Below are 14,415 nucleotides of genomic sequence, written 5' to 3' on the forward strand. Positions count from 1 at the left end.
AAAGGTACCCCAGGAGCAGGAATATTTTCAGTCTGCACATTGATCATTTTTAACAAGCTGAAGTGTAAGCGGTATTTCTGACAGATTGTTGAAGTCTCATCTCCCATTGCACATCCTAGCTCTGCTCCTCAGCTCCTTTTCTTCCTGAGGTGCTCATGGGTCTGCAGTGCCTAGGGGCTGGGGCTGCTCCTGCTGCACCAAGTTTGGTTTGGTCTCAATGCCCTCAATGCCATGAAGGAGAAGCCCACCCTCCCCCTGCTCCTGGGTGGTGTCCCTCGGTGTGCAGCCAGGCGCTGTTGGCAGGGTCCATCTTCCACTGCTGGCCACGTGCTCACTGGGGCTGGCACTGGGCAGCCCCACTCCCATGCCAGCAGGATGGGGATTGTCACAGCCAGGTACTGGGAGCGGTGTGGAGAGAGCTTGTCATGCTGCTGGAAGGATTTTCAGGCTTGGTTTTGCTGTGATCAGTTGTGAAAATAAAACAAAACTAAACAGGTTATTTGCAGGTAGGAAAACAAGTCCAAGCTGAGGGTTGCTGGGCCTCGAGTCCCAGTGGCTGAATTCCCAAATGTTCCTGACTCCACAGGGATACCACTGGCTCCTGGTCCCTGCATGGCTCAGGAGCTTATGGTACTGAGCACCAGGACTTCCTTGGGATTTGAGCTGCTTGCTGAAATGGAAAATGGGATAGCCCTTCAGTTGTAATCATCTGGACATTACATCCCCACTGGCTTGTGGAGCCGCAATGTGCCCTATGGGCCACAGATGCTGGGCAAGTGTGGAAAATACAGCTTTTTACTGGCTAGGCTCATAGTTCAATGCCTTAGAAAGCCTCGGGCAGCCTAGAGAGGTAGCATGGGCAATCCAGCATTTCAGTAGCTCTGAAAGCGGCAAATGGTAGCTGCAAAGCTGATACCACCAGTAGAAGCAAAGAGGGAGAAATATAGTCTTCAGTTTGCCTAATTCCTGCAATTAGAAGCTTTCAAACAGAGACAGAAGCACACAGAAGTTCGTAAAAGGGATGCAAAGCCAAAGAGCGCAGGGCCCCCTCTGGGGCCCTTCTTTTATTGGGAGAAGGGGAAAGGGGAGGACTGGGGGCGGACCCAGGGTGACCGGCCAGTCAGACACTGCTCAAGAGTTTGAGGTACATTTGGTTTTGCCCACTCTTGGAACGAAGGAGTTCAGAGCACATGGCAGAGGCAAGTCCTGGCTTGTCTTGGGGAGGGTGAAGGGAAGCTCAGAACAGGCAGCATCAGGCAAGCAGCACCCACGCCAAGGTGGCAAGTGCCCAGTCAAAACTAGACCATTTCATTGACTGACCAGAGTTCAGTGTGACCCCTGGTGGGTTTTCCTTACTTAGAAAGGTCCTGGGTCAGAAATAAATCCATGTGGAGGGAGGCAGATGGTGGGGGAGTGATCTGAGGGGCTTCAGGGATGAGCAGGGTGCTGCTGAGCCCTGCTGCTGCTTGCTGGGTGCTACAGCCAGGAAGGAAGGATCCACACTGCACTGACCCACGGTGGGGCCAGCACTCAGATCCAGCAGCCCATGGCCAGGAGAAGGCAAGCACTGTGCAAAATTGCCTCTGATCTCTCCCTGTTGGTCCCAGGATGCCAGGAGCCACTTCAAGCAGTAAGTGCCTTCTGCAAGTGCCTAGAGAAAGGTGCAAGTGGAAAGTTAGTGCGTGCAGTCAGGAACCCCAGTATACCAGGTGGAAACCACCAACCTCAGTTATAATCCAAGCTGGATTTCTGTTACACAAAGAGTTATTAAATTATGGAGTAACTTCCAAAGTCAGCAATAAAAAGCGCTGCATATCAGCTGAGGAGAAGATAGACAAATTTATGTAAAATGAGGAAACCAGAGACACAGCCACTGGCTGAATTTATGTGGTTGGGAATAGATGCTGAGATATCCATGAATTGTATGATGTCTGTATTACTTACTGTCACAAATGCAGGTTTAGATGGACCATTGCTTCTGGCTCTGACATACCTATGCTTTAGTAAAAAAACAATTGCTTCCATAATACAGGAAGAAACAATGGAATGATAAAATCTAAGTGTATTGGAAACAAGCATTCTGTATGAAACTTGTGGTTTGCTGTCCATTTTGTAAGACTTAATCTTCTCTCTACAGTAGGGATTTTTTGGCAGCTCTGGTGATTCCACATTATGTTTGTGTATGTTTTGCTGTAGGGTATAACCTCATATTGTTCCTAGTTTCGACACAAAGGATGGAATAAGTAAATATGAGTGTATGTAAAGTATACACCCAAAGATGCATACACATACACACACAAATATATATATATATGTGTTTAGCAGTAGGTATTTGTGAAATCAGGTAACAGATGGTTCTGTGACACTGTGAACATCCTATAGACTACTAGCAGCAATTTCCTAGTGTACATAAGCTTAAAGGTTTTTGAAAAAATTCTTTGGGACTGTAGCATACCATTTTCTGGTGTATTGAGTTTCTGATCAGATTTCATTGTTACTTTTTTATGCAGCCTGCCTTATTCCTTTCCTTTCAAGCCTTGCTCTTGGGTGACAGTTATTGAAGCAGGAGCTCAATTGTTCTGGTCCATCTTTCTTAGGTAAGTTTAAAGCACTGAGGTTTTGGTGCTCTGAGCCATTTTAAGCCAGTCCTCCTGCTGCACGGAAGACATGGATGATGTGGCCCTGGCCAGGCCACCAGCCAGCAGCAAGCAGTCAAGGATGGTATATCTTGACATGACACTTTAACCAATACCTCAGGCTCCACATGAGCTGTTGGTGTCATGCCTTGAGAACTGGAGGGTTTGTGTTAACAGGTCTAAATTCAAATGAAGCTGTATGCACACGGCATAGCCGGGAGGTCCACGTGGAGAACCAAAAGCACTGGTATGCACTCAGAATTTTTATATAAAATACTATGAAGAAAACAAGAAGTGATTCTTGGAATGAGTGTGGGTATTAGCGTTGGGGAGTTCCTCTGAGACACTGAACCTTACCTTCCATAGCACCCTTTGGAGGGATGCTTAAAAATGCTCTTCATGGAGATGTAACGCAGACCTTGGTTTTTATTCTTTCTTGTTAACTCATTATATTTTTTCAGATAGAGATTATGCAATCACATTGACTGATTCCTGAATATTGCAGTACATGCCGTTTTCCATCCAAGACAATAAAATGTATTACAAGTGCCTTTTTAATGAAAGAGAAAGCAAGACCTTCATGTCCTGCAACATCTGCTGGGAACATAACCTAAATTGAAAACGTATGTTGTTCTTGTGGGGAGAGAGAGTGAGAGGTCTTCCAGTGACAGGAAGTATCAAAAAAAGTTAGTGCTGAAATCAGTAAAGCAACCATGCGTGACAGAAGGAAAATAAGCACTTAACCTTTCTTTTATTTTCTTTCTTTTTTTCTTTTTTTTTTTTTTTTTGATGAGGTTCAATGGAGATGGACAAAGACAAGACAGAGATGGGGGAAGCAGGGAGGTGGGATTATCTGTATTGACAGAACTGTTTATTTGCTCCTGGCAGAAATAAATCCCAGCATATATTCCCTCTAGCTTTTTCTTATTTACAGAGATGGAAAGCCTAATCTGTCGCCAAGACCCATTATCCTTCGACTTGAGTCAGACAGTACATCTTGCTTATTGAATCAGGGAATAGTGCGTGTTTTATGAAGACAGAAAGGAAAAGATAAGTTTGCTCTTGCAACCTTCTCCTGTTTATTAGTGTGTATAGTTACTACCACTACCATAATGAGAGAGCTGTATTTTAAAACTTGCAGAACAATGTAAATAAATAGGTAGCACCTATTGAAAAAGAATGAATTTGTCCTGTACTCCACCACTATGTGGGATGGCTCTGTGATGAGGAGCACAGCATTTCTGAAACAATTCTGGTTTTGATGTGTTGTCTGGTTAGCTTGACTTTACCTGTATTAAGTTTGAAAACATTTCTTATGTGTGTTTTGTGCTTTGCCTGAGCTCAAGCATCTCTAAGTACTTCCAATCTCCTCATAAATACACCTTTGTATTCTGCCTAATATATAAACATCACGACCCATGTCTGAGAATGTTGGGAATTTTATTAGGTTCATAAAGTTTTAGTTGCGGTCTAGCCCAATGGGTCCAAAATAAATAAACGCAGAGAGCAAAAAGAGTAACAATTTTGTACTTATTTCTTCTCCTCTCCCCTGAGAGTTTCCCCAGTACTGGTGAAGTACTTGCTGCTGTGGTTTCTGTGGCTTGCTATCAAAGTATCTGCAAGCCAGTAAGTGAGAGACAGATGCAGAGTGTAAAAGCTGGGGGAAAGTAACTGAAATAGTCCTGTTAATGCATTTCACTGATTTCCTTGGTCTCTTTCCATCTTAAGGATAGACAGAAATTGTGAATAATCATGAATGACTTGTCACAGCCATGTTCCCTCTGTTGCTGTTCTGAGTGAAGGTGCTTGGTCGGGACAGCCTCCTAAACCCTGTGGATGGAACATGTAAACAATCAGCCTGGCAGGATGGAAACCTCTCTTTTAGCATATAGGGAGACCTGACTGCTGGACTGAGATCTTCAGTTTGGGGTGGCCCCTTCTCTGGCTCCAGACAGTGTCATTGTTCCTTCCTTAGCACAGAGCTGGCTTTGCCTACAGCATCCACCACTGACAGCTAAGTGTGATGCAACATTACAGAAAAGGAGCTATCAACAATGCTAACATCTTCACCTGAGCCATGGGTGAGTGCAGTCTTTGCTTCAGGGTATTACACTCCATAGATATTTCAGGCATCTCTCCCTCAGCAGACCACTGTGCTCAGGACATACAAGGTACATAGGACAGCAGCTGTTGTTCCTTCCCTGCTTGTGGAAAGGTGTTGTGTTATCTTAAGATATGCCTAACTGCATGCAGCTATCATGCTCTTTGAAACAATTCTGTAGTAAGCCTTAATGTTGCCCTGCAAGCTTTATGAACCCAAGAAATTAGCAAGCTATGGCTTATGTGGGAATCAAAACCATGTCTTGGGGCAGTTACAAAGCTAAATGTATGAATTTTTACACATCCACTGCAGGAGCATCAGAGCCAGAGACACCACTTTTGCAGGAAGAATTGGGAGCTAAACCCTTAAACATCAAGCCCCAAAGTACTTTCTGTTTGTTTATATGCACTGCACTTATTCTGTCTCAATGCTATTGGAAAATTATTTCTGGAATGTATCAAATGGCATAATACATGTTACAGATCTTTTCCTAGTTAGCTACAAAGCTTACACTGCATTTACAGGGGGGATAGAGGCAACTTTTATTGTTCAAGACTTTTAATAAAGGAAAAGATTTTTTAGAGCAGGTAACTATAACTGAGCTACAATTACAAACTAAGTAAGACCATGCTTTTTTTTTTTTTCTTTTTCTCAACTTACAGCTGCACAGTCAACTCTTAGGTTTCCTTGGAAATTTTTCAACAAATCAAAATTTTGTTGGAAACATCTACACAGCTTTCATAATTCAAGTTACTTGGGCTTTTGAAATGCCTTGGATTTGACAGACTTCTGCGAGCTCAGAGGTGAGTTCCTGCCAGGTTTGGCCAGAGGTAGGAGCTGCCAGGCCCTTAACCCTAAGGCAGTTGTTGAAGAATCCATGTAGTGCAGGTAGCTCAGGGGGCAGCTGCAGATTGAGCCCTGGGGGAGGACAGCTCGAGGCAAGAGGCTGTGACCTAGTGCTGCCCCTTTGCCCAACAAAGCCCAGCCAGCTGACTGGACATTCAGAGACAGCACGAGCTGAGGACTCAGGGGGAAGACCCCAGACTCAGGGTATAAAAGCCCAGTGTTTCCTTTGTTCAGGGTCCCTTCTCCAAGGCACAAGCTTGAGCTGTTATTCTGTTGCTACACCATGATAAAATTACTTAAAGGAACCAGAGATCTGAGACTCTGCCTTGGGAAACCTGGGACTGAGCTGCTAAGAAAATCTTGTCTGTATGAATGTGGGATGTGTAGGCAGTCAGGCAAGGTACCTGTCGGGTCACTGTAGCTGCTCGCTGCAAAGGGGCTTTGGTCCCAGAATTTAAAGTCTCTGGGGGTGGGACTGTGACTGCCAGAGAGCTCCTGAATGGTCAGAGAGGAAAGTGTTCTTAACAGCAGATGCAGGCAAGAAGATGTTTTAATTTGGGCTGAGGAATCATGAGTCTTACCGTTATGCACAGTGTTTAACTGTTCTGGAAAAAAGTGGGTTGTAGAGGACCGGTCTGTGGACCAGCTCTAAGGGGACAATGGAGGGACATGGAAGCCAGATGGAGGTAGGTGTCTTCCTTCAGCTGGGTCTAGATGTTGATTAGACCCTAAGCACTCATGTCACTGCTGTGCACTGGCTGATTTCCACTGTCTCCTGCTCATCCTGCCAGTTCCTGACCCTCAGGTTTGCATGGGAGGGAGAGTGCCTGTGCTGGATGTGGAGCAGGGGCAGTGTGTGTGCCCTCCCAGGCTCTTCAGGCATGGCAGTGAGCGGGGCTGTACTTGCCTCACCCTCGTCTCAGCTCCCAGCAAGGAGGAGGTGGAAGGGGAGGGCAGCCAGTGCCAAGCCCCCACAGGGCAGGCAGTCCCCTTGCCCCCACACAGCTGGCTGCCAGCAGTCCAGGTGACCCTGTGGGTCCAGCAAGGCTCTGGCTGCAGGCCCTCAGCAAGCTTTTAACCATTGCTAAAACTTTCTGTATCTCCCATCTTATATATTTTTTTTAATACAAGTGCAAAAGCCCAAAATTACTAATGTTCCTTCCAAGGCAATGACCACAAAACAGAGAATCAAACCCACAGAAATGCTTTCTTTTAGAAATTACTCACATTTCATCAAGCTTTGCTTATACTGAGGTGACACAGCCAAACCCACTGACAGTTCAGCTATGTGGCCTGAGAAACACAACTGCATTAACAAAGCTGCTCTCAGATGTAGAGCTACACTTTTCATCTGTGTTAAAATACCACGTTGCTACTCCATTCCTAGCCTGTCAGCATCCCTTCTCATTGGCCCTTCTGCCTGTCCCACTGGAAATTTGGCGTATGTTCCCAAGCTCCTTGCAGCTATATGAGCCTAATATTCACTCCAGAATGCCTTAGACATGTGGGGAGAACTGCTTCTTTGCTCTTCCTTTTTCAGAAACCTAACTAAATCTTCCTATTGTGTGAGTTACTTTTTTCTTTTATTAAGAACACTATATTTAATTTCATCCTACAGTGAAACAGTTGCAGGCGGCTGCCCAACACTTGTACTCTTAAAAAGGGAAAACAATGCAAAGAGAGGATGTCCCTGCAGGAAGATCATGCCCTGCCCCAGCTGCTCACACGTGCAAGACAGATCCTTTTTTTTCAAGGACAGCAACCAGTCAGGAACATGACTGCTGTTCTTGCCCTTGGAAACACCCCTCTTTGCCTTGCAGTCTTTGGAAACTTGGCTTTCACTACTGTAAGGGCAGCTGGGGATTCTACTTGTTTTGAGCACTGGCATTTCACAGGAATTATTATGTCAATGGCCAGTGGCATGACATACTCAGGGGTGGGACACACATATGTGCCTGCAGTGGGCAATAAAATTGAAGAGAAGGGCCAGTTTCTTCTGCCCTGTCCTGTCTGGAGCTGAACAGTCTCTGACAGATGAGAAGGGACTTGCACAGACAGTGAGTAGGCTCTGGCAAACAGTTTTGTAGTTCTGCTTTTGGCAGTTAAGCAAAAAACCTTGGTTGTCTGGTAGAAAGCTAAGCAGCTAGATACTTGCTCAACATCTATGTCCTTGGGGTATCTTTCCTATTGAAACGGATGGCATTTTTGAGCACACAGCTTGTGTGACAGCTCGGAAAGGTAATGCTGAGGTTACTAGCAATTGCTGCAAGGTTGGTACAAAAATAATGGCTGGCCACAAAACCCAGAAAGTTCTACAAATACTGCAGGTAAGTGGAAGTCATTGGGCACTGCAGGATGTGTGCCATGAGGACCAGACCCCATCTAGGGAGAGGCAGGAAAGATGTAAGATGCTTGGCACAGCAGCTCATGTCTTCCTTGCAGATGTGCTGGCCTCTTAGCACAGCATTCTTCCTTCACAGAGGTGTCTTTGTAAAGAATCAACCAAAGTAAACGCATACGGTTGTGTCCTATTTTAAAGTGTGCTATAAAAAACATGAACTCAGCAGTGCATGAGGAAGAATTTGCATGACAATATATTTTTGACATTGAATACTTTAGATCAACTGTTATAGCTGTGAGAAGAACATATCAAAACCCTCTCACTGGCAGAATATTTAAATTTTTTTGTTCAGTTACTGATTAGAATCATCAAACTATAGATTGGAAAGGATGCTTGGAGGTCATCTGGTCCAACCTCATGCTGAAAGCAGACCTGACTTCCCAATTAGATGATGTTGTCCACGGCCTTGTTTGGTGAGCTGTGTCTCTCTCTGGGAGCAGTGATGCTGCAGTCTCCTTCTGCTTTCCTGTGCTCAACTGCACCCCATGAGAAGAATTGTCTTCCTTCTTTCAAAAGACAGGTAAGAAAACACCTATTTCCTGTTTTCCAGAAAAGACCAGGCGTAAGTTGGACACTTCACTCTTTAGGCATAGCTGTGCATATGCCTGGAGACAAAGATATTTGCTTTTCAGAGCTTTGACCTATTCTAGTGTTGAATAGTTCCCGACGAGGACTGGGAGCAGTTTCTGTATTGATTTTCTCAAATATTTGGTGAAGTTTTTCTTTCTGTTTGTGACTTTTTAACGATAATCCAGTCATTAAGACTCATTAACATTTGAGGTTTGGTGCTCTGCTGGTTGTTTTTGTTTGGGATGGTGTTTTTTTTTTGATTGTGAGGTTTGGCCAGAATATGTACCTGATCTTGCTTTTAACACTGACATTGGGGGGAAAAAAAACCCCACACTTCTCCTGTAAGGTCTCACAAATCATAGACCTGTCGCTCTGACAGGTTGTAGTAGTTTGACCTTGGCTGGTGAAGGTGCCCACCCCATAAACAACCGCAAACCCAGTACACACAGTTGTAGAACTGTGAGTAAATTTTCCAAGTAGGCCAACATGCAGTGTGAGATAATATAGGAGATAGTGTAGAAAACCATTATAGAAAGGGTAGGATGAGGGGAAAAGTGGTACTATTCCAGTGGTTTAAAACCCATCGGTTTGGGTCATTGCTCTGTTTCAGCTGTGGCTTGAGAAGCCATGGTGCCTGTTCATCTGCTGTCCTTCCCCTCTCCCCAGAAATGCTGTACAGTGATGAGCAATGTCCAGTAGGCAGTAGCCAGGGCCGAGCAAGTTGCACAGATGAAATTAGACTTTGAGCAAAATTTTAGTAGAATGAGCGTGAATGTTAAATAGGCAATAAATGTTAGTTTTTCTCTTACTTTGAATAAGAGCACATGGTTATGATCATATCCAATTGCCTTCTGTAGATTTAGCTATTTTGTGTTGCTGAATATGGTAAAAAATGGGTACGGCTCCTTGATGATGTTCCTCTGTTCGGGGATCCCTCTCCTTTTATCCCTGTCTTGTGGTTTTCATCAATATTTCAAGGCAAATTTTGAGGATGTGGGTGAAGGATGGCATATCATCTGAGACACAGAGATTGTTGTGTTCTGATTTCTAAGGGAATGGTGTGCAGTATCACTTTAGTATCACAAATAAAAACTCACTTTAATATAAATAGAAAGTAATCCTGATAATTCATTGACAAACAGCATTAATTCCTGGTTTTGTGGGCATCAGTCATTAACAAGTTTCTGGATGCTACTTCAGCTGCAACAGCATGGGGGAAAGGAAAGTTTTTTGTGTCAGTTTCACTGGCCTTCAATCACAAGTTATGAGTGCATTACTTTCTGGTCATTAATTTTACACTGTATAAGGCTGTCAGATATTTTGGGACTCGGTGATTTATGTTTTCGGAAAAACATAAGAGTTTTCAGACAGATGGATTTTTGGGGACTGGAGAAGTTAATGTAGCGGAGAAGGCACCCATTTGGGGAGAAATCTGTGAGAGATATGGTCTGCATATGAAGAGGACAAACTACTGGCACAATAATTGTAATGTTATGGATAGCTATATAAAATAACAGATGTGGAGAAGTGGGATGCCAAAAAAGCCAACAAGATCTTGGTGGGAAGCTTTTGGCATGTCAACTTCAATGATCAAGCAAGACACCATGAGAAAGGAGAATTTTTTCCAGGAATCGAAAACCAGGGATGTGGTTGCTGAGAGCAAGAATTCCAGGAGAGGGAAGAGAGAGAGAAAATGTCAGATAGAGATGTACAATGCATTGCTGGAAAGCTTAAACCTTAAAACATTTGAGTAAAGGCATTCCAGTTTAGAAGTCACTGTGTTATAGGATGATAACCCAGCCAAGAGAATCGCGAATAAAGGGGGAGTAATTGTGTTTCTCCACTCATGCTCCAGCACTACTGCCATAACACAGCAGAGTCCCCGTGGGAGAGGATGGGGTCGGGAGGTCATTTGTGAGGAATGTGCCTAACTCAGAGGATCGAGGCAGGTATCTTGGACCTCACTGGGAGCCTGAAGTAGCCTTTGTGTTTCACAGGCAGCTACACACAGGCACAGCTAGAAAGAGCAGGATGTCTCCTGCCTGTGGCACTGAACGGACATCTTGGCTTTTTCGTAATTCTTAGTAATGAAGTGCCACAGGGATATTTTTACTGGGATAATCATGTTGGCTCTGAAATGCTACTTCTTTCTGGAATAAGAGTGTGATTCTAATGCACTTAAGGCAGTCACTTTTCCCACACTCTAATATTGCAGCTCCACATTTTTGGTATTAGCCAATCACATGTGTTATAAGCATGAATCAGACACTGGTTTTAAGGCTTGCAGACCTCTCTCATAAAGCTTTAATTTCCTCAGCCATTTGCAATATTCATACATCTGTCACATTTGCAAGATATCTGGGCAGGGTAGCACCAGTGGGCAAGGCTGTGCCAGGCACAATACTGTGTTATGTCCGTGGATTGTACCTAGTTAAGCCCTAAGTAGGGCTTGACAAGTCACTGGCACATGATCCAAGTCTTTCGTATTTATCAGGGGTACAAGTGGTTTGTGGTCAGTCAAAAGTTGAATTAACTCTCTGGAAGAGTTCTTTTTATACATTTTTCACATGTTTCTTTTACAATGAGACAGTTCTCAGTCTGCAGAGAGTGATTTATATCATTAGCAAATGCCTAGGAGCAGTATGTAGCAGCCCCACCAGTCTGACCAAGTTGCAATGTTGCAGGTGGCTCTGAGTGGTTATGGGAAGGGAGAATTATGTTCTTCATAACAGGCAGGGCTTCTACTCAGTTGAAAACATATTCTTGTATTATATTCAAATATCAGGTGATTTCATTTTCCAGGAGTTCATTACAAGGATATATTGCTAACATTCATAATCCAGCCTTCATTTCACGTTGACATAGATTCAGGAGTTTGCATTAATTTGTTACTTTCTTAGGCCAATTTACCTTTCCTCAGTCCACCTTAATGCCTAGTTTTCATGTGTGTTATCTCAGTAGTTCAGCTAGTTTTGATGTAGCCCAGTGTTTATTGCTTTTCAGACCCAAATACCAAGTGTCTCTGGAAATCTAGACCGGCTTTTATCATGTTTCTCTTCTCAATGGCAATATCCCAGGACTTTGTCTGTACAAGCAACTATCCCTTTCCAGGTGCTGCAGTAGCTTTGTCATTTCCTTTGGAATATATTGGGTGCAGTAGCGATGCCAAAAGGAAGTCTGTGGAAGGATTACCATCCAAAAGGCATAATAAAAGTAGTTAACTTGGCGCCATCTGGGTGTAGAAGCATCTGCCAAAAACCATTTGCGGCATCTGAAAGGGGAAAAAAACTTGGGCATTCATCTTGGAAAGATGCTGTCCACTGCGAATACGACAGTGCTTCTCCCAAGCACTTTGTTTTGTTGATTTAGGTCAAAGGATGTGCTGACTCGGCCGTTTTTGTTAAGGCCGCGTAAGTGCTGGTAAATGCCGCTCCGTGGGTTTGGCTATTTCCCCTGTAGCACTGGCAGGGCCCGGGCTGTCTGCTCCTGCTTTTTGGTTGGGAAGGACTGAACTGAACACGTCGTGACTCTCTACACCGTAGGGAGCTGTATTCCATTGTGTACTGGGGGGATGAGCTTAGTCTTTCCTCCAGTGCTCTTTTGTTGTTTTCTTTAGACTGATACAGCAATGCCACCAGTGTATTGTATTGAACAGTTAGTTTTTTAACCTCTGGGAACAAATACAGCTCCCAGAGTGTCCTGTAATTTGCAAATTACTAGTGGCATGTATGTTCATCCAAGGGTGCAAGTGGCAGAAATGACCCAGTCACTCATTATTTGTTTTTAACTGGTTCTTTCCCACTTCTTATTTCTGAATGCTGCCCTGGGCCTCCTCTCAGGGACTTTATTCTTGTTTCTCCTTTGCCTTCAAACCCAGGAGACTGCTTTATACCTGTTTATTTTCTTGCTCCAATCTCTAAAACCTGAGAGGACCTTACTCAACTTTCCTCGCCCAACTTGCTTCCCTCCATTCCTCCTGGAGTAGACACCACTCGTGTTGTCTCAAGGCCTCTGTTCAATTACGTTCTCCTGTATCCCCACAGAGATGCCCTTCTTTCTCTCGAAATCTGTCCTAATGTAGCAGAATATGAGGGCTCATGGGATTTTTCGTCATCATGGTCATCTTAAAATCAGTCTAATTTTAAACCACTGAAAATTGAAAATAAATCCTGAAAATGCTGACTTAAGCTCCTGCTATTATAAAAAACCATTACAAACTCATTAGTCAGGGAATGAGGCCATCAAATACATGTGTATTTTCCTGTTGTTTTCCCTGGCAAAGAATTAATTCATGTTGCAAAAAATTACTGTAAAATTTCTTCCATTTCCTCCTGCTGATTTATCCTATGGACAAGAAGGTGGCTAAGTTGTGAGTATGCACACTTTGTGCTGAGACTTCACAGCCAAAAGTGTTGCCAAAAGCCAAGCACCATCACAGTTAAAAGATGGGATTTTAAAAAATGAGAGCTCATATTGATTGCCCTGCATTTTATGTGACTGGAGCAAGGAGTCTGGTTTTGAGAAATCATCATGCCCCTTTAAAAAGATCAGGACTCAGTCTCATTTTAAAACACTTAAAATTGAAAATCATTCCTGAAAATGCTGACTTAAGCTCCTGCTAATATACAAAAAGCATCACAAACTCATTTGACCCTCAGAACTGAAATGTTCTTCTTTCTCCAAGTTCCAGACCCATATCCTGCACACTTTCTTCATATCACTCTGTTAAGTACTTCCAGTTGGACTTCTGAATGAATAAGGGAGGTAGAAGTTGACTCTATCTAAGCATGTGTGTGCTGCTATCTGTATCTGTGATCAGGATTTATGTGGCTCAGTATATATGTGTATATTCTTGTTAATTTTGCCTTTATGAGCCTACAAACTGAGATGTTCTTGTTGCTGAAACTAAGAGGGAGGAAGATGAAATTACTGTAGCCAAGTAGAAAAGTTTCCCTCCTGAAGTAATGCACATAAGACTATGATGCTAGAAAACAGAGGCAAACTAGGAAATCTAAGAGACTCTGAGATATTTTCTCATATTTCATATGTTTTGTTTGTTTGTTGTTGTTATCCTAATGTGAGAAAAGGAAGGGAAGGAAAAGCGGCCCATTCCCATCTGTGAAACTCTTGCCCCTCATAAATCACAGGACTCTGCACCACAGTGAGCAACTCTGAGTGCAAAGTGCTGTAAGTAATGTAAAAGATAAATTAAGAGGAGTGCATACTTTTCAGTATTTTCAGGTTTTGTACATTTCAAGAAATATCAATCATTTATTTATATTTGCCTGTTCTACACAATTGAAAATTAAATTAGCAGAAAGGAATTAATAGAATAAATACCTGTTTCTTTTGGGAGATCCTCTTGGTAGAGTCTGATTGCATCATGATTTTTCTTATCAATAACATGCAGTAGGTTTTTCCCAGAAACCCTCTTGGGATTAGAGATGAGATTATTTTTCCCCCCGATCTCCTTTGATAGGTATTTATGACTCAAATGAGGGGTGGTTTTGGAAGAAAGCACTTAATTCTCATCTTGTAGCAGTGGCAGTTAATCTTAGTATCTATGGTTGTCTAGTCATTTGTATTTACCATATGTTTTTCTCTTTCACTCTAGTATTAAACTTTTGAGGGGGTCACTGAATTCGGCACACAGGCTTTTTCATTTGACTACACCTTTGATTATCAGGAGTCAGTGTTCCTAAATACTAAAATAATTTAAAGAGGTACACATAGGTCCAGATATTTGCCTTTAAATATTTGAAACAAGAATAATAACAATAAAACCCATCGAGCTGCTTTCTAATGATGCTTTTCTTGTTAGTGACTGGCTTTGCAGGTACAATATCCCTCAGCATCGCACA

General features: G+C 43.1%; 1 long non-coding RNA gene across 9 annotated transcripts in view; it reads left to right on the forward strand.

The window, feature by feature from the left end:
• LOC121674823 overlaps nucleotides 1-14,415 on the forward strand; it is a 210,883-nt gene that overhangs the window by 62,563 nt on the left and 133,905 nt on the right. For 8 of the 9 annotated variants that reach the window (XR_006019858.1, XR_006019857.1, XR_006019864.1 and 5 more), the window contains 4 exons: nucleotides 2,511-2,597; nucleotides 3,571-4,717; nucleotides 5,400-5,540; nucleotides 8,277-8,504. This is a non-coding gene — a long non-coding RNA (uncharacterized LOC121674823). The other variant, XR_006019865.1, reaches the window with a different exon arrangement.

This window comes from Corvus kubaryi, unplaced genomic scaffold (assembly GCF_017639235.1).
Source record: "Corvus kubaryi isolate FWS band 111438036 unplaced genomic scaffold, C.kubaryi_AGA036_p1.0 71, whole genome shotgun sequence".
NCBI classification, from domain to species: Eukaryota; Metazoa; Chordata; class Aves; order Passeriformes; family Corvidae; genus Corvus; species Corvus kubaryi.